General features: G+C 40.0%; 1 protein-coding gene across 2 annotated transcripts in view; it reads right to left on the reverse strand.

The window, feature by feature from the left end:
- LOC128697990 (transient receptor potential cation channel subfamily A member 1 homolog) overlaps positions 1-9,869 on the reverse strand; it is a 79,504-nt gene extending 69,635 nt beyond the window's left edge. Inside the window, exon 1 of one of the 2 annotated variants that reach the window (XM_053789976.2) lies at positions 9,731-9,869. The gene's annotated coding sequence lies outside the window, so the exon portion shown is untranslated. The remainder of the gene's footprint in view (positions 1-9,730) is intronic. The other variant, XM_070097638.1, reaches the window with a different exon arrangement.
- Between the last annotated feature and the right edge of the window lie 11,918 nt (positions 9,870-21,787).

Here is a 21,787-nt window from a genome sequence, read left to right on the forward strand (position 1 = left end):
AACGCTTTCTTGATAGTTGTGACAGAACCCACAGGCATAACACCAGACACAAACATCTCTATGACATTCCCCGTGTCCGACTAAACCTTTACAAAAATTCAATGTATGTCAAAGGCCCTAAAATCTGGAACACCCTACCTGAAAACTCTAGAACTGCAGACACATTCATCACCTTCAAAACTACCATTAGAAAACATCTTATCTCCGTGATACACCCTGTCATCTAACTACACGAATACCACCTGGTGGTTCACACACTCACTCACCCATTTGACCATAAACAGAAATATCAATCTCAATCTTAAAATAATGAATCCTAACTAGTCATAAGTTGGCCTGTGATACTCCAATACTGAAACTATGTACTGTACCAAAACAAAAGCATTCACATTGCTAAACTCACAAACTAGTATTAAGTCACTTAGCCATAATACCAACTTACCTCATAATTTGTAATATTTTAAATTTAAGAATTAAGCTAAGTCTGCCCGAAATGTCTAGCCATGCTAGGTGTTCTAGTGGTACACTCTGTAATTATTATTTTACTACATGTAAACCACACAATAACCAAATTCTGTATACTCAGCATTGTAATCCTTATAGAGAATAAACTTTGAATTGAATTGAATTGAATTGAAGAAAATGTAATCTGCCCGCCCCTCTCTTTCTTATTTTAATGCTGTCATCTTGTCATAGAACTCTAGTAGGTTTGTGACACAGGATGTCCCGTCTCTGATTCCGTGCTGGTTGTCGTTTGTATGCTCATTCCTTTCTACTTGGTGCACCACTCTTCTCCTGATAATCTTCTCCAAGACTTTCCATACAATACATGTCAGTGACAATGGTCTGTAGTTTAATGCTGCGTGTCTGTGGGTGTGGGTGTTTGAGTGTGGGTGTGTGGTGTGGGTGTGAGTTTGGTGTTGGTTGTGTTTAGGTGTGACTAGGTGTGGATATGGTTGTGTTTGGATAAGGGTGTTGGTATGTGTTTGGGTGTGGGTATGTTTGGGTGTGAGTGTGTGTTTGGGTGTGGGTTTGTGTTTGGATGTGGATCTGTGTTTTGGTGTGGGGTGTGGGTATGTGTTTGGGTGTGCTTGCGTTTTTGGATGTGGTTGTGTGTTTTGGTGTGGGTGTGAGATTGGGTGAGAGTGAGAGTGTGTGCGATAGTGTGAAGAAGTGTACGAGTGTGTTATAGTGTGAGGGGGACTGTGAGTGCGGGGTAATGTGAGGGACAATGTGTGGTAGATGGTGGGTTAGATTGTGGGGGTGAGTGAGAGTGAGAGGGTGTGAGTGTTAGTGAGAAACAGTGTGACTGGGGAGAGTGTGAGGGACAGTGTGAGTGAGAATGTAAAGGAGAGTGAAAGTGAGGAAAAGTGTGAGTATGAGTAGGGGATTGTGAGTGTGAGTGAGAGAGAGTAGTAGTGAGTAGTGAGAGAGAGAGAGGGAGTGTGAGTTGGAGAGAGTGTGAATGGGGAAGTGAGTGAGGGAGTGTGGTATGTGAGGAAGGTAAGATAAGATAAGATTCTGTTCAGATTTTTAACCCCGGAGGGTTAGCCACCCAGGATAACCCAAAAAAGTCAGTGCGTTATCGAGGACTGTCTGTCTTATTTCCATTGGGGTCCTTAATCATGTCCCCCAGGATGCGATCCACAACAGTCGACTTACACCCATGTACCTATTTGCTGCTAGGTAAACAAGACAACAGGTTTAAGGAACGCGTCAAAATGTTTCCACCCCGCATGGAATCGAGCCCGGGCCCTCCGCGTGTGAAGCGAGAGCCTTGCCAGCCAGGCCGCGGCAGGTCAGTGTTTATAACGGGTGTCAACTGTTCATGTGCGTGTGCGAGTACACACAGTCGTGTGTGAGTACACACAGTCGTGTGTACTCACACACTTTTGTGTGTGTGTAGTCTTAGTGTCGCCTGGTAGACTCTACACCATAGACTCAAGACACATTACACAAATAACCCGCACATAGAAGAGAGGAGCTTACGACGACGTTTCGGTCCGATTTGGACCATTTACAAAGTGACTTTGTAAATGGTCCAAATCGGACCGAAACGTCGTCGTAAGCTCTTCTCTTCTATATAAGGGTTATTTGTGTATTGTTCCAGTCACGGTATTGTGCCTTTTTGTTATTTATCCATAGACTCAAGTTTTGGTAATCCTGATTTGTAATTAGTAGAGAGCTCTGATTCCTAGTAGAATGTTACCTTCTCTCTTTACTGTACTTCCTAGTGATCACAAGTCTAATAGACATACCCGACTACCCCTAGCCCCCCCCCCGAATTCTGCTTTTAAGTACCTATCACTACTTGTATTGAGCACCTATTAGCCCATTCCTTGCTCACACTGAGAGTCGACCCTTCTCGTTACAATTGGCGGAACCTAGACCCCACACCTGACCCCCATCCACCACGCATAGGTGAATACTTGCGGCTGCCAGCGATTTATTTATTTATTTAATTTGAACATGATACAGAGAAGTACAAGGAATACAATTTTTTAAGTGCAGCATGCCGAAGCCCCTTGTATGCAGAACATTACGGGCAGGCTTAAAATTAACTTAAGATTAACTAACCAATGATATATTCAGTGGTACAAAAATTATTGCAAAACAGATAACAATTTAGTACAAATGAGTATTACAAAGACAGGTTATATGGTCATTTACTGTGTTGCTGTGTAATCAGTAGAATGGAGTCTTCTGTTAGGTAATGAAGTTAAATAGTAATAAAGTTTGACTGGGTAACAGGTTGACATTTATGAGATACGATAATGAGATACATATATGAGATACAATTTATGAGATACAATTATTCAGTATTTATTTAGTTGTGGGTGAGTAAGTGGTTTTTGAGAAGAGACTTGAATTTATAAACAGACAGTGTTTCTTTTATATTCACAGGTAATGAATTCCAGATTTTAGGGCCTTTTATGTGCATTGAGTTTTTGCATAGCGTGAGATGGACACGAGGAACATCAAAGATCTGTGTCTTGTGTTATGGTCATGTGTTCTGTTGAGGTTGGTAAGGAGATGTTTGAGGGGAGGGTTTATGTCAAAGTTTAGTGTTCTATGTATGTAGTAGGTGCAGTGATAAGTATGGATGTTTTGTATTGTGAGTAGGTTTAGAGTTTTGAATATCTGTGGAGTGTGCTGTATGTAGTGGGAATTTGTTATCATTTTGACTGCAGCCTTTTCTTGGGTGATTAGTGGTCTGAGATGGTTTATTGTTGTTGAGCCCCATGCACAAATTCCATAGGTGAGATAGGGGTAAATAAGTGAGTGATATAAGGCCAGGAAGGCTGACTGTGGAACATAGTACCGTATCTTCGATAGTATGCCTACGGTCTTGGAATTTTTTTGGGAAATTTGTTGTATATGTGTTTGAAATTTGAGTCTATTATCAAGGTGGATTCCTAGGAATTTTCCCTCTGTGAGTTTTGTGATAGGTGATCCATTTATCATTATGTTAAGAGACACATCTGCAGCTCTGTTACCAAACTGAATGTAGTAGGTTTTGTCAATGTTTAGAGTAAGCTTGTTGGTCCTCATCCAGGTTGATATTTTCTGTAATTCGGTTTTTACAGTATTGGTTAACATGACTGGGCTCGGGTGAGAGTAGACGTATGTAGTGTCATCTGCAAATAGTGTGGGTTTGTGTAGTTGCGATGCATTTGGTAGTCATTTATGTATATGAGAAAGAGAAGAGAGCCTAGGACACTTCCCTGTGGGACACCAACTGTAATTGGCTCTGCGGAAGAGTTTGCCCCATTTGTGTACACATATTGGCTTCTGTTGCTGAGGTATAACTTGAGGTAGTTGAGGGAGTGCCCTCTTATACCATAGTGCGACAATTTTATGTGGAGCAAGTCGTGGTCAACTGTATCGAAAGTTTTACTTAAGTCAATGAAAATCCCCAGTGGGACTTCTTTTTTCTCTATTGCTGTATAAATATGTTCTAGCATGTGGATAATAGCATCATTAGTATTTTTATTAGGCCTGAACCCAAATTGACAGGGGTTGAATATGTTGTGGTAGATGAGGTAGGAATAGATACGCTTATGGATTAATTTTTCAAAGATTTTAGAGAGAGGGTGTAAGTTGGATATTGGCCTATAGTTATTCAAGTCTGTTTGGTCTCCTCCTTTATGGATCGGGGTGACCCTTGCTATTTTGAGAACTGTAGGAAAGGTAGAGGATTCAATGGATTTGTTAAAGAGTGTTGCAATGATTGGTGATAGCACTTGTGACACTTTTTTTATATAATTAGTGGTAATGTATTTAAATCTCCTGTCTCGTTTTTTAGTTTGTTGATAATAAGGGAGACTTCAGTTGGGTTAGTCGGAGCTAGGAACAGTGTGTTCGGGTAGTTGCCAGTGAGGTAGTCATTGGGTGGGGTATCTGAGCTTGGGATTTTATTGGCAAGGTTTTGACCTATAGTGGAGAAGAAATCATTGAGTCTGTTTGCTGTTTCAGTTGGTGGGAATTGGGGTTCATCTGGTTTTGTTAATTCAATTTCGCTATTTCGTGTTATCTTTTTTGTTCCTAGTATTTCTGATAGGGTTTTCCAGGTCTTTTTTATGTCACCTCGTAAGTTGGATAATCTGTTCTCATAATACAATTTTTAGGCCTTCTTATCAGGCTGGTTAGGATTGACGAGTAACGTTTTGTTTGGTCTCTGGTTATGTGACCCATTCTGTACTGTTTTTCGTATAGGTGCTTTGTATTTATGGATTTGAGGATACTGGGTGTTAGCCAGGGACTGTTCAGTCTCTTTGCAGTCATCTGTTTAGTTTTTTTAGGGCAGTGCTTGTTATAGAGGTATTGGGTCTTTTTTAGAAAATTATTAATACATTCGTCAATATCTGTATAGATTTCTAGCTCAGTGTGCCAGTCAATGTTTGTTACTGCTGCTGTGAAGTTATTAATGGCTGCCTCATTGTGAAGTCTGATGATGCTCATTACGGCAGCACTTCTGATATCCTGGTTCTACTTCCTTTTCTTTTCTATATTTATTTTAATCCCATTTATTGTGCTTCAATCACAGCACTAGATTTGCACTTTACTATCTATCTTGGGGTCACTCCTTATCATTAACAATGTCTGGCAGCGATGCCTGGGTAACGACTCAAATGTCGTACAGCACTACCCTCCATGCTCAGGCTTGCTTGCTTTAATCTAATACACTATTATCTCGCATCCTGCCAATGTGTGTGTGTGTGTGTGTGTGTGTGTGTGTACTCACCTATTTGTACTCACCTATTTGTGGTTGCAGGGGTCGAGTCCTAGCTCCTGGCCCCGCCTCTTCACCGGTTGCTACTAGACCCTCTCTCTCCCCGCTCCATGAGCTTTATCAAACCTCGTCTTAAAACTGTGTATGGTTCCTGCCTCCACTACGTCATTTTCTAGGCTATTCCACTGCCTTACAACTCTATGACTGAAGAAATACTTCCTACTATCTCTCTGACTCATTTGTCCAGCAACTGGCTACTCAAGTTTAATCCAGCCAAATGCAAAGTCATGAAGATCTGGGAAGAGCAAAGAAGACCGCAGACAGAGTATAGGCTAGGTGGCCAAAGACTGTAAACATCACTCAAGGAGAAAGATCTCAGGGCGAGTATAACACCGAGCACGTCTTCGGAAGCACACATCAACCAGATAACTGCTGCAGCATGTGTGTGTGTGTGTGTGTGTGTGTGTGTGTGTGTGTGTGTGTGTGTGTGTGTGTGTGTGTGTGTGTCTGTGTGCGTCTGTGTGTGTCTCTGTGTGTCTGTGTGCTCACCTATTTGTAGTTGCAGGGGTTGAGTTATAGCTCCTGGCCCTGCCTCTTCACTGATCGCTACTAGGTCCCCTCTCTCCCTACTCCATGAGTTTTATCAAACCTTGTCTTAAAACTATGTATGATTTCTGCCTCCACTACATCACTTGCTAGACTATTCCACTTCCTGACTACTCTATGACTGAAGAAATATTTCCTAACATCCCTTTGACTCATCTGAGTCTTCAACTTCCAATTGTGACCCCTTGTTTCTGTGTCCCCTCTTTGGAACATCCGGTCTCTGTCTACTTATCAATTCCTCGCAGTATTTTGCATGTCAGGCCGATTTCCCTTAGCCTTTCTTTGTAGGACATTCCCCTTAGCTCTGGTACTAGCCTTGTTGCAAACCTTTGCACTTTCTCTATTTTCTTGACTTGCTTCACCTGGTGTGGGTTCCAAACTGGTGCTGCCATACTCAGTAAAGGCCTGATGTACACAGTGTACAGTGTCTTTAAAAATTCCTTACTAAGGTATCGGAATGCTATTCTCAGGTTTGCCAGGCGCCCCTATGCTGCAGCAGTTATCTGGTTGATGTGTGCTTCCGAAGACGTGCTCGGTGTTATACTCGCCCTGAGATCTTTCTCCTTGAGTGATGTTTACAGTCTTTGGCCACCTAGCCTATACTCTGTCTGCGGTCTTCTTTGCTCTTCCCAGATCTTCATGACTTTGCATTTGGCTGGATTAAACTTGAGTAGCCAGTTGCTGGACCACGTGTCCAACCTGTCCAAGTTACTTTGCAGTCCTGCCTGCTCCTCATCTGAGTTAATTCTTCTCATTAACTTCACATCGTCTGCAAACAGGGACACTTCTGAGGCTATCCCTTTCATCATGTCATTCACATATACCAAGAACAGCACTGATCCCTCTTTGACCCCTCTCGTCACAGGCGCCCACTGTGATACCTCATCTCGTACCATGACTTCTTGTTGCCTCCCTGCCAAGTATTCTCTGATCCATTGCAGTGCCCTTCCTGTTATACGTGCCTGATCCTCTAGCTTCTGCACTAATCTCCTGTGGGGAACTGTGTCGAAGGCCTTCTTGCAGTCCAAGAAAATGCAGTCAACCCACTCCTCTGTCTTGTGTCTTACTTCTGTTACCTTGTCATAAAACTCCAGTAGGTTTGTGACATAGGATCTGCCTTCCATGAATCCATGCTGGTTGTCGTTTACAGCCTTGTTCCGTTCCAGGTGCTCTACCACTCTTCTCCTTATAATCTTTTCCATGACTTTGCATACTATACACGTCAGTGATACTGGTCTACACTTTAGTGCCTCGTTTCTGTTTCCTTGCTTAAAAATGGGGACTACATTTGCCGTCTTCCATACCTCAGGTAGTTGCCCAGTTTCAAGGGATGTGTTAAAGATTGTGGTTAGTGTTAGTGTTGGTGTTCCCCTCTGTGCTGTCTTTTCAGAGCCCTTCCGGTCTCCACTGTAAACACTTCCTTAAATCTCGTGTTGAGCTCCTCACATACCTCTTGATCGTTTCTTGTGAGTTCCCCCACCTTCTTTCCTTAGCCTGATCACTTAGTCTTTGACTGTTGTGTTCCTCCTAATGTGGCTATACAGCAGTTTCGGGTCAGACTTGACTTTCGATGCTAAGTTGTTTTCGTACTGTCGCTGGGCCTCCCTCCTTATCTGTGCATACTCGTTTCTGGCTCTTCGACTAATCTCCTTATTTTCCTGAGTCCTTTGCCTTCAGTATTTTTTTCCATTCTCTAGTGCACTTAGTTTTTGGCCTTCCTATACTTTCGGGTAAACCAAGTGCTCGTTCTGATCTTCCCATTATTTCTGTTGCCCTTGGGAACAAACCTTTCCTCTGCCTCCTTGCATTTTGTTGTTATGTATTCCATCAATTCGTTTACTGTCTTTCCTACCAATTCTCTGTCCCTCTGAACCTCCTTTTGTAGTTTGGCTTTTCCCATTCAGTTCCTGATACCCTCTCCACTTGTAGCTCTACTGTGTATTCAGTGCTCAGAACCACGTGATCGCTAGTTCCAAGGGGCCTCTCATATGTGATGTCCTCAATGTCTGAACTGCTCAGGGTGAATACGAGGTCCAGTCTTGCTGGTTCATCCTCCCCTCTCTTTCTGGTAGTGTCCCTAACATGTTGATGCATGAGGTTTTCCAGTACCACATCTATCATCTTGGCTCTCCATGTTTCGGGATCCCATGTGGCTCCAGGTTTTCCCACTCGATCTCCCTGCAACCTCGGCTAGTGTGCCCATCATTGCTCTGTTGCTCTATTCATATTCTTCTGTTGGCCTCCTACAGTTCTGTGGTGGGTTATACATCACTGCAATGACTGCCTTATGTTCCTTAGATTGAACTGTACCTACTGTGTAGTCCCTTTCTCCAATCTCGTCCATGCCTTCCATTTCATCAAATCCCCATCGCTTTTTAATGTGCAGTGCAAACCCTACTTCCCCTCTGCTCCTATCTTTCCTCAGGATCTGATATCCTGATGGGAAGATTGCATCTGTTATCTTAGCGAGTTTCATCTCTGTGACGGCTATGATGTCTGGGGTCTTCTCATTGATTCTTTCATGCCACTCCTCATATTTATTCATTATTCCATCCGTATTCGTGTATCAAACCTTCAGCTTTTCTAACACTGTGGTCCTGGGAGAATATTAGGGTTGGGGAGTAGGAGCCCTGACGGGGGCCTATGGGGGTTGTGGTGGGGGTGGGGCTTGTGATGAGGAGGTGAGGGCAGAGTGCCCATTGGGGGTTGCATAAGGAGTAGGGTTTGTGATGTGGGCAGTGGGGACAGTTGCATAAGGAGTAGGGTTTGTGATGTGGGCAGTGGGGACAGAGGGAACAGTATGTGGGTTTTGGTTTAGATTGTTCAGTTGCTTTGGGGTTGTCATCTTTGGCTTCTTTCTGTGAGTGTTGCTGGAAGAGGATGTGTTTGCTCTTCCACCTGGGTCTGGGTTCATGTGCTCGTCTTCATCATTGCATCTCGTTCCTCCTTTCGTCATTGTACCCTATATTTCAGTATTGTCCTTTCTTCTTGTGTTCTGTCTCGATCAAGGTACACTCTCTGGTACTCTGGTTTCTGTGTGTGTGTGTGTGTGTGTGTGTGTGTGTGTGTACCTGTGCAAGTGTTAGTGTATATTTATGTATATCTAAGTTAGTGTAATTATATATATATATATACATATATTATATATATATATATATATTTATATATATATATATATATATATATATATATTTGTGTTTTATATATATTTTTATATATATATATATATATATATATATATATATATAATATATATATATACATATATATATATATATATATATATATATATATATCAATAACAGCACTGCGACTAGCCAAGGACTCGAACCCATGTTGGTTTGGCCCGCCTCATGGTGAGCGAAAACCGCATGATGCTCTAACCCACAGGACCACGAAATCCTATTTATAAGTGTATTTAAGTTGGTGTGAGTGGTTACTAGTACATTTTGTGTGAGTGTACAAATGCGAGAATTTAAGAGCGTGGAATTTTATGTGTATATGCATGTATACTAAGAGTGAATGTGTCGTTATTATGCTTTCTCTTATGTATGAACTCTTGCCTGTGTGGGCTAGTTAAATGTCGATTATATCTTGTGTATGTATGTTTTCATATGTGTTTGTGTTTATGTATGTTGTATATGTGAGACTTTTGTGTGTGTTTGAGTGTGAGTGAATAAGACATTCGCCGTCAATGAAAGAAATTTAATTTAGCATGATAATAATTGTGCTATAACTAAATTTCACCTTTAGATTTACATTTTTTTTCCCCGGAAGAGAAATATATTGTAGTGCTGAGTTCATCTTTTAAACCATTATCGTATCCTTTAGAACCTGAACAATAAAATCTGTAAACTCGTGTGGATATTCGACAAAATAAACACGTCTTACCTATGTTAAGTATGAGTGAAGACGTTGAGTGGTGTCCGAAGCAGCAGTCCACTCATCACTACATATAACTCCACTATGAAGACTTTACTATCTGATAATGTGTCTGTGTACCGAACACTGTCTCTCCTCAAGCCAAAACATCCTCTGTTGAATTCACGTCACATTTTGGACGGATATAGAAGTATTTTGAGTTGTCATCTTCGCCAGCTGGATTTTTTTAGACCCATCATATTGTCCATTACCCTAAATTGTAGTTGGTATTTTTTTTGTATATTTTTTAAGTAATATAAGTAACAGTCGACGAGACAAAAATGAAAACAAAATTTAAAAGACGGAAGTTTTTTTTTTTGTATATATTAGAAAGTTGTTGAAAAATTGGAATGAAATATCTATTATCCCATTCCACTTGTCCAGAAAATAACTGAAATGCCAAACTCTGCTGATGAAGTTAATACATCATGAAAGAAGTTAATATAACTTATGGCTATCCATAACCTTTATGAAATTTTGCTTTTAATAAATAAAGTTTTATTGTGTAGCTTGTCGCATCCTGCATTGATTTATTGAATGAATATACCGGATAGATAAAGGCCTAAACACTTACATACATATTAACGTAGGCCTAGATGCTTATGTGCTCTCCCATTTGAGATTATTATTATTATTATTATTATTATTATTATTATTATTATTATTATTATTATTATTATTATTATAAGCAAATGAAAACGCTAAACCTACCAGGGTCATTCCATTTGAGAATTTTCCATGTTAAATGCAAGTAAATTGTAAGTGGATGGTGTGTGAGGACTGGAGATCATAATTAAACTCTGGTATGCATACTGAAAAATAAATTAAATTGTTCACTGTTTCCCTACGTATCTGGAAAATAAAAAATCTCTCTGACCGTGCCAATGCCAGAAGTATATTGAGGTAACTCGACTTCCAAAAACACAGATTCAGCCTTGGCCCTTTTTTTTTTATTATTGAGATAGTGTTCAACATCAGTTCCTCTTCTGCTGTTACATAAAATATACACATAGTTACATCTCTCCTTGAGCATTCTCTTTATCCTTTCACATAATAATTAATTAATTACTCCCGTAAAAGGAACGAAGTGTTGTTTTCACTACTTTATCCCTCTCTAGACGAGAAGCGTATAGACAGTTTAGTAACACCTGCCGCCACTCTTACCTAACAGTATATACGTATAAGCATATTAATGGATTGATGCAAGCCGTAACATTGGGAAGGGAGTAAAAGGGACCCCAACAGAGATAAACTTATCTTCCTTAGGATAATCTGGCTAAATTAGCCACCTCGGGTGGCTAATTTACCAGATGTTACTTGACCAATGTTACTTGATGAAGCACTAAGACTAAAAAAAAATATAGTCTACCATATCCTCATAATTTGCAAAATCATAATTATCACTAAATATGCGTAATATCTCAACATTGTTCTTACCATCATTAACATTTGCATTCTTAATTTTATTTCATTGATACTGTATCTCTGTCCATAATAACTGCGTATCTTTTTTTCGACATTTTTCTTTGATAGATAATGATCTTTCGTTTTTTTTCATTATTTCTACACAAAGACAGAACCACTGAATTTTTCTACTTTCAGTCATTCGCCTAAAAATTAGAGACTTGCTACCACTGTTCGACTAGTCAGTATTTCGATAAAAAATATTTAATATTTCCATTCCAATCTGGAATAACTGAACCTTATTTTGCTTTATAAGTCTTATTGAACATAGAAGAGTCATATGAAACAGATCGACACCATGCCCAGCCCTTCTAGGGCAGGGTAGGTGCCTGAGCCAGAGCTTGCAGCTCACAAGACTGCCATTTCCATTAGCCCCCTTGAGGCGGGGATGGCAGACCAGAGAGGCCTAGCTTCTCCCTACGAGCCCCGTGAGGGCGGGGAATGTGGCTAGACCTAAGGACAGTTGATCCCAACGATGAGGGGGTACTTGTGCCACCTAAAGTTGGTACCTGACCAGCCGGGCTGTGGCTCATACGTTGGATTGCATGCAGCCAGCAGTAACAGCCTGGTTGATCAGGCTCTCATCCACCAGGAGGCTTGGTCACACACCGGGCCGCGGTGGCGTTGACCCTCGGAACTCTGTCCAGGTAAACTCCTCCCATGAGAGACTTAGGTCTCAGACACTCCCTAGACAGGGAGCCAAGGCCGGGCCACCACTTGGAAAAGGCCCGGGCCGGGAGTATACTGGCGAATCTTTAAAAAAATATATATACAGTAGATCGTTATTTAACACGGTAGTTACGTTCCTGAAAACACCGTTAGGTAAAACCGTGTTATATGAACTGAAGAACTTATGGGAAAAATAGGGTTACATTCCTGAGAGCCCCAAAAAAGCCAAACAACTTTTTTTTAGGCCTCCACATCTTACAAAAACAAAAGTGAATATGCAATTGTAGTTCATTGTTGTGATGTATTATGTTGTTTTTATTGCTTAAGACTACAAATGTAACAGAAATAATAATATTTCTTACCTTAAATTGTGGGTGCTGGTGTTTGTGGATGATTGTGAAGAGAGTGTAGAGTTATGTTGTGAGAGATAAGATAAGATTTCGTTCGGATTTTTAACCCCGGAGGGTTAGCCACCCAGGATAACCCAAGAAAGTCAGTGCGTCATCGAGGACTGTCTAACTTATTTCCATTGGGGTCCTTTATCTTGCCCCCCAGGATGCGACCCACACCAGTCGACTAACACCCAGGTACCTATTTGCTGCTAGGTGAACAGGATAACAGGTGTAAGGAAACGTGTCGGAATGTTTCCACCCGCCGGGAATCGAACCCGGGCCCTCCGTGTGTGAAGCGGGAGCTTTAGCCACCAGACCACCGGGCCACCCTACTGGTCTGAGGTGGATGGTAGAGGTTCTGGTACTGAAGTTGATGGTTGTACTGGAGTGTTTAACTGTCATTCAGTCAATCAAGTCATTCAGTAAGTCAGTCAAGTCATTCAGTAAGTCAGTCAAGTCATTTAGTAAGTCAATCAAGTCGTTCAGTCAGTCAAGTGATTCAGTAAGTCAGTCAAGTGATCCAGTAAGTCAGTCAAGTGATTCAGTGAGTCAGTCAAGTGATTCAGTAAGTCAGTCAAGTGATTCAGTAGGTCAGTCAAGTCGTTCAGTAAGTCAATCAAGTCATTCAGTAAGTCAGTCAAGTCGTTCAGTAAGTCAGTCAAGTCATTCAGTAAGTCAGTCAAGTCATTCACTAAGTCAGTCAAGTCATTCAGTAAGTCAGTCAAGTCATTCAGTACGTCAGCCAAGTCATTCAGTTAGTCAATCAAATCATTCAGTAAGTCAGTCAGATCATTCAGTTAGTCAAATCATTCAGTAAGTCAGTCAAGTCACTCAGTAAGTCAGTCACTCAGTCATTCAGTAAGCAGCCAGTCAGTCAGTAAGTCAGTCACATAAACTTATGTTTACCTTTTTTTATGTGTACAAAGAAACACTTCATTATAGCCACAAGATGTCTTGTCTAATATCTTTGTTTCCTTCGCTAATTCTAAGACTTAAATGTTTAAACCTTTCCTCGCCACTTTGAGCAACACTGGTATACTTACTGGGTGTCATGATTGCTTGGTAGATACAAGATATAGCAATTACAAGATCAAAACACAATTCACAATCACAAGGTTGTAGCAGAGAAGTTGGACTGGACACGTATGAAGTACGAATGTTTTGATGGTGGGGTGGTGTTGGGGGGTGTTGGGGGGGGGCTGGGGAGGGCGGGAGGTCTCCCCAGCTGAACCACAACAAGGCGGCCGCTTGGGGAAAAGGGAAGTTTTTTTTTACCTTCCCACAAACTGAACCGTGTTAAATTCACCATACGACGTGTTACATAAAATTGTGCCGCAATTCTTCAGTCGTGCTATACTCAAATCATGCCAAATAAACTCGTGCTAAATAATGGTCTATTGTATATATGAAACAGAAGTAATAATATTATCATAAATATGGATAGTCTCAGGCTGTCAGTAGAGTGACAGCCTAGTCTATAATATTTAACTACATTACACAGTAAAATCTTGCTAAGTTGTTTCCAAGGAACTTAGTCAGATCATTGTGAACTTTCCTCTTTTATAAAAACATTTACATCAATAATTATACTCTCTATTATAGGTAGATAATTAGAGTCTGTCAAAACATATAAACAGACATATTGTCAATACAAATATCAGTTGTATTTCTACTTATCATATGATCAAGATATTTAAGATAAGAATTATTATAAATAATAAATGTAAAAGTATCGAAGTTCATCAAATTAAAATCTAAATAGTTAAAGTTATTTTTCGGGCAGAAATCATCCAAGTGAGACCAGGACTCATCAACAAAAAGATCTGCAATAAACTCACCACAAAATAAATAAAATCGTACTCATAATTATGTAAGACATTCAAAAATCAGTGCTTTCGCAGGTGATAGTTCTGATATAATACATTAGTTCTCCATAAACAAACTAGACCAGCTTGACTTCTACCATCAACAGTACAAAGTGCTATAACAATATGTCGCAGCCACCCCAGCAAATTCATAATTTTCATCTATAAAATCAGTGCCACATAATTTCTGACCTGACAAAAATGTCTCCTACAAAAAATAATCATATGTTTACTCGCGGCTAAAGTACGAATAACATTTAAGTTTATTCTTAAACACCAAAAGTTATAAAACTAAGAGGCTATATTAATGCTAATTTTGCTTGAGTTAGATTAAAATTAGAAAAATATAGATTCCTCCTCTTTAGGTTTATTGTAGTATTTATTAACTGTGACATCTTGTTGCCAAATTTCTGGATTAAAGGAGATGGACAAATTTCTGGACAAAGGAGATGGCACCTACCCTGCCCTTCTAGGGCAGGGTAGGTGCCTGAGCACGAGCTTGCTACCACCTTCAGCTCACAAGACTGCTATTCCCATTAGTTTCCCTGGGGCGGGAAAGATGGCAGACCACAGGGGCCTAGCTTCTCCCTACGAGCCCCGTGAGGGCGTGGAATGTGGTTAGGCCTGGGGACAGTTGGTCCCAGACGATGAGAGAGTCCTTGTACCTCCTCCCATGGGACACATAGGTCTCAGACACTCCCAGGGAGTGTCTGAGACACTCCCAGGGAGCCAAGGCCGAGTCACCATCTGGAAAAGACGCAGGCCTGGAGAGCACCGGCGAATCTACAACAACAACAGTTCTGAATTAAAAATTTAAGGTTAATCAATTAGTATGCAATAATTGCTTTAAAAGCATCATATTCTTATAGAATAGATAGTTTTACTGTTTCTGTTATATTAATATTAAATGTATTTTCAATGTAGGAGTTAATATCTTCAGTTCAAGCCTACCTACAATAACATCATCTGTCTTCCTCAGTACTTGGAGTGTCTGTCTTCACTCTGACTTCCACTTGTATGTTACTATCAACAAGACCTCCAATCCATTTCCTCCTCATATTTTCTTTACTCCTCACTTTGATCTTGCTCAATGAATCCACGTTTTCTCTCCCTATCTACGTTATTTCTACGGTCTTCCTAAAATCATAAAACTGGTATTCCTCTATGCCACGTCATTTCCTATAGAGGTTCTATCTCTTTTCCTCTCGCCTCCTGGCTCGTCTACATTTTCACTCCTCACATTTTTCACTCTGCTCATATTTTTCACTCTAAAGGCCTATTCGAAAGTGTTGGGCTGCATCCAAACTGTAAGTTACCAAGCCTGGATTATGAGTATGTATCTCTACTATTGTTACTTTTAATGATGTTCTTAGTTTTCTTAGAGAATGCAAATGAAGCGCTGCTTTATTATATGAAGTATTTCGAAACTGCTCTACTTCCTCCTATTGATTTACGTCCTTCTCTCTGGCTTCTCTACGTATATGTCTTTGCAATTAACCTTTCTTTCATGCTCTTGAAAATCTTTCTCCTTCTATCAGGTTCAAAGCTGACTGGGAATCTCACTCTTTAATGTTCTTGACCACTCCTCTATGACAAACTATTCTTTTTTCCTCTTACCACAAACCTATGCACAGATGCATACAGGAAGTCCTTGCTTAAGGTCGTCCATTGGTTCATGGAAACTGAAACTATAAGCGAAACGACTTATAACGAATCCAACTTTACCATAGGCTAATTGATATAAACAAGAGTTAAGTTCCTACAGCAAGGGAGAGATAAGAGGAGAAGGGGGGGGGGGGCAGTAGTGCTGCAGACTCCATGACGACGGAGTATGTCGCTCTGGGGCGCTAGTCGTTTATTTAATATATTATTGATATTTTTATTATTTTGTATATCACATGATTTTTAGAATTGTATGAGAAACACATTATACATCATAAAAGCTGAATAGAAATAGCCATATGGGAGGAAATTGGCATAATAGTAAAGCTGGGTAAGCAGCTGCGGCTCCTTTGTCGGCACTTGCAGACTCACCTGTTATTTGTATATTATATGGTTTTTGAATATTTATTAAAACGTTCAAAGCAACCATGGCTTGCCACGAAGGTTTCACTTCCAGCACAAGGACCCTGTTTTTTTTTTAGAGCTTCAAATAAACTTGCAGCTTTCATTTGTATGGCCATTAACGAGCATGAAGAGTTACACTGATGCATATTCTCCTTCCAGATATTTAAAATTCTTTCCATATTTTACATTCCCGGTCGGGAATCGATTTCTTTTTCTCATCAACGTTATAACGAAATGACGTTAAGTAAGAACTTCCTGTACACATTAGCAACTTTTCTTATTTGGTTCCGTTTGTCAAGAAAAGTGTGTTTACTTCTTTCTTTCTCCTGCCCTAAACATCTTGCTACTGGGAGATTTCAACTTGAGACACCTATAATGGAGGAGTGTAGCAAATAATATTTTAGCAGAGATCACCCCAGGAGGCAGATCAGATGAAAATTCACAGACAAACGAGCTATTAAATCTCTGCACCAAATTCACCTTAAACCAGCAAATATTAGAACCTATAAGACTAGAAAATACGGTGGGCCTCATCTTCACTAACAATGACGATCTGACACGTAATATAACTGTATCAAAGACAATACACTCAGATCACAACATAATAGAGGTACAGACTTGTATGCACAGGGCTCCTGACCAGCAAAATGCGATCAATTATGAGGTCGTCTTCACAAAATTCAATTTCGATAACACAAACATACGATGGGAACAAATCAACCATGTCCTAAGTGAAACAAGCTGGGAAGATATCCTAAACATCACGGATCCGAGCCTTTGCTTAGAAAAAAAATAAACTGTGTGGCTCTTGAGATCTGCTCAAGGCACATTCTCTTAAGAAAAAGAAAGTGAAGATGTATACTTGAAAGAGAGAGATGCGCCCTTTACAGACGAAGGCGAAGAGTCACAGAGCTGCTGAGAAGGGCCAATATATATGAAATATGAAGGGAGGCACTGATCAATGAAACTGCAAATATCGAACTTAAGCTGAAGGAATCTTACAGGAGACAAGAATCACAGGAAAAACTAAAAGCCATAAAGGAAATTGAAAAAAAAGAAACAGAATATTCCTTCTCTTATGCCAGATCTAAGGGAAAAACAACATCAAGTATTGGGCCCCTGCTTAGGCTGGATGGGACATACACAGATGACAGCCATGAAATGAGTGAGATACTAAAGTCCCAATACGACTCAAGTGTTCAGTAAGCCACTGCCCAGACTAAGGGTCGATAAGAACATAACATAAGAAGGAACGCTGCCACAAGCCTACTAACCCATGCGGGGCAGGTCCATGTCTCCCCCCCCCCAGATTAGCCCAATGACCCACCCATGGGGTCATCTTTGTCATCCTCCTCTGTACGTTTTCCAGAGCATTTATATCCATTCTGTAATACGGTGACCAGAACTGAGCAGCATAGTTTAAGTGAGGCCTAACCAAAGATATATAGAGTTGAGGAACAACCTGAGGACTTCTATTATTTATACTTCTAGATATGAAGCCAAGAATTCTATTAACTTTATTGCAAACACTAATGCACTGTTGTCTTGGTTTTAGATTACTGCTAACCAGAACTCCTAAATCCTTTTTGCAATCAGTAGTATTAAGATCTACATTATTTAGTTTATATGTGGCATGATTATTTAACTGTCCAACATTTAGAACTTTGTATCTGTCAATATTAAACTGCATCTGCCACTTCTCCGACCATTGCATCAGTCTATTCAAATCATCCTGGAGTGCTTTAGTGTCCTCATTAGAAAGAATTGGACGGCCTATTTTGGTGTCTTCAGGAAATTTGCTTATGTCGCTATTTATTCCCTCATCTATGTCGTTTATGTAAATTGTGAACAACAACGGGCCCAACACTGACCCCTGTGGAACACCGCTTGTGACGTGCCCCCATTCTGATTTCTCCCCATTTATGCAAACTCTTTGCTGCCTATTTGCCAGCCATGCCTCTACCCAGGAAAAAAATTCTCCTATTCCGTGTGCCTCAAGTTTCCTCAATAGCCTCTGATGTGGAACTCTATCGAAAGCCTTACTGAAGTCCATATACACAATATCATATTCATTACCATGATCTACCTCCTCAAACACCTTAGTGAAAAAAGTTAGTAAATTCGTAAGATAGGAACGCTCCTTTGTAAAACCGTGTTGAGATTCATTAATCAGTCTGTGCCTATCAAGAAGGCTACGAATTACTTTGGCAATAATTGATTCCATAAATTTTCCCATTATGGAGGTAAGGCTTATTGGTCTATAGTTCAAAGCCAAGGACCTGTCACCTGCCTTGTAAATAGGTAATACATTTGCCATTTTCCACTTATCAGGCACTATGCCAGTTTGTAGTGATATGTTAAAAAGATTAGCCAAAGGTATGCTTTAACGCCCTTGCAAACAGTTCATCAGGGCCTGGGGATTTGTTAGATTTTAGTTTCTCTATTTGTCTGAGGACCATGTCACTAGTTACGGCAATCGTACATAGTTTATTATCCTGTTCTACATAATCTATTATTTCTAGAATATCGCTAGTATTTTCCTGGGTGAAAACTGAGGAAGTAGGTATTGAGAATTTCACACATATCCTTATCACTGTCAGTGATCTGACACTGGGCCAGTCTTGTCCCTAATCTTACTTCTGTATACTGGAAAGAACCCTTTTGGGTTAGTCTTTGAATCCCTTGCGACCTTAGCCTCATAATCCCTTTTTGCTTTTCTTATTCCTCTCTTTATTTCTCTCTTTAATTGAATATATTGATTTCTTAACTGCCCATCCCCTCTTTTGATACGCCTATATATGCCTCTCTTTTGACCAATGAGATGTTTTAATAATTACCCCTTTGTCGGGCAGGTCCGAAAATTTTCGGACTTAAACATGTGCACCTTTACATGTGTCATCCTACACGCGCCGCGCATCTGGATTCCCATTCTTTAATTCTAACCAATCACAAGCCTTCCCTGAGTCGCTTCAGCTAAGTGATGATGGCGTTTGCCGCCTTCCCATTGGTTGAGAGATCAAAACATAAACACTCGTGGCGTGGCGTCGCCCAGAGTGGGTTTTTTCCATTCAGTGCCACTAATATACTCTTGGATTTTACCTTCTACAATGTCGGTAAGTACTGATTGTTATGGTTAGTGCATACATGAATAGTTTAGGCATATTTTGATATATACATAAAGTCCGTGTGAAGCATAATGTGAGTGTAGCATGCAGTTGAAAAAAGTGCAACAAAGGAAGTACGAAAATTTTCATACCTGCCCGAAAAGTGACATAGTATAATTTCAGTAAAATAAATATTTATAAAAAATTTCTATTGCATATATGAGTTTTGTAGTGGTCTGGATCTATACAGAAGGTTTTTATTGTCCTTCCAGATCAATGAGAAATTGTTTTATGGGGAGCCCTCCTGCACCGGGTCGAAATATGTCTGAATTTTGGATGACAGTGACTCAGAACCAGAGGTAGATGACCCAGAATTGCTGGATAGTGGTGACGAATACTTGCCACTGGATGCAGAGGTGTCAAGTGATGATGAGGAGGAAGAAAGGCCAGCCAAAAAACAGAAATTAGTGAAGAAAAAGAAAGGTATTACGATTGCAAGTATTGCAGCCACTCGAAGAAATTGGTCACATCCTCATTCCAGTGTTCTGTATGCAAAGTAAATCTGTGCATAAAGAGTAATAGAAATTGCTTCAGCAACTACCATACCATCAATTAGCAATATAGAATAATTGGTCTTCCTCATGAATCTCAGGAATATGGGACTTGAAAGTTTTATACCTTTGCAATGTGTCCATATTACTATTTGTTTCATTTTTATATTTTTCTACTACATACAAACTGTTTTGATACAAGTTTCATTTATGTTTTTGATATTGTCTGTTTGTATAATAAATTTAAAAAATAGTTATTGGGTGTTTTATTAACAATTGCAAGTTTGCAACATTCAGATTCTTACTCCCTTTGTCGGGCAAGTGGGAAAATTTTCGGACTTCGGAGATTAGCAATTGCTAGAAAACTAACCATCAGAAATCCGTTTAAATAGGATCATTGACTTTGTATTGAGTTACTCTATCCACCATAGGGAGTTCAGTTCGAATTTCTAATTTTATGGCCACTTGCCCGATAAAGGGTCTATTGTTCATCCATTTGGGATCATTTTTGTTAGAGCTAATTTCCCTACTCGGAATAAAAGTTGTCTGGGCAGCTAAAACTATGCTCTGAAAAACGTCATATTGGTAACCATGATCAACTACCTGACCCATAGTCAGGACATCCCAATTTAGCCCACCCAGGTAATTTTTCAGTCCCATGAAGTCGGCCAAGCGAAAATCTGGGACAGAGATTTGATTGCAGTTATCTGGGTAATTCTATGATATATTTAAACTAAGTGATTTGTGATCACTTTCCCCAAGCTCATCATTAACCTCAAGATTATTAATTAGTGAATCTTTGTTGGCAAGAACCAAGTCAAGCAGATTGTTTCCTCTAGTTGGTTCGGTAACAACCTGTTCTAAAAAGCAATCCTGAACCCTATCAAGAAAGTCACTAGACTCAAGATTTCCTGTCATATTGTTCCAATCAATTTGTCTGAAGTTAAAATCTCCCATTATCACAACATCTTCATATCTAGATGCCTTATGAATTTCGTCCAATAACAGCTTACTGCACTCCCTATCAAGGTTTGGGGGCCTATAAATCACACCCAAAATTAATTTGTCACGTCCCTTGAGAAACTGTAGCCAAACAGTTTCTGTGTTCGATGTTTCTAATCTTATATCATGTCAAAGACGGCAATTTAAATTTTCTCTGACATACATCGCCACTCCACCACCTTCTTGTTGACCCTATCAGTGTGGAATAGTTTATAACCCTGTAAGTTGCATTCAGAAGGCATTTCTCTATCTTTCAGGTTGAAACAGGTCTCTGTTATATCAGTAATATCTATATTACCTGCACTTGCAAGTAATCTTAGCTCATCTATCTTATTTCTTAAACTCCTACTATTTGTATAGTAAACCTTAAGGGAGCTAGTCACTCGTTGCCCTCTACTATCATTCTTTGTTTGTTGATCAATTGATTTGCCATTACTATCAACTTTATTTTGAATATTGTCTTTTAAACATATCCCTGAGGTATCCCGGTAATAACTGTTGTTTTTAACCCTGATGCTGCAGCCTGATTGTTTCCCACAAACACCCATACCTCTATAATCTATCAGTTTAAATTCCTAGACAAGTCATCAATTACCCTCTCAATTGAATTGGCTAATGCAACCACTCCATCCCCAGAGAGATGAACCCCATCCCTTGCATACATATCACGTTTGTCAAAGAATAGGTCCCAGTTATCAATGAATGGGATTGCAAGTTCCTTGCAGTACCTGTCTAGCCAACAATTTATACTAATTACCCAAGACATCCATTCATTGCCCACTCCCTTTCTAGGCAAGATGCTACATATGACTGGGATCTCTCCCTTAGCCCTAACTACTTCTATGGCTGACCTGTACTTATCCAGCAGCTCCTCTCTCCTGCCCTTCCCAATGTCATTACCCCCAGCACTAAG

The sequence above is a fragment of the Cherax quadricarinatus genome, chromosome 58 (genome assembly GCF_038502225.1).
Source record: "Cherax quadricarinatus isolate ZL_2023a chromosome 58, ASM3850222v1, whole genome shotgun sequence".
Classification (NCBI taxonomy): Eukaryota; Metazoa; Arthropoda; class Malacostraca; order Decapoda; family Parastacidae; genus Cherax; species Cherax quadricarinatus.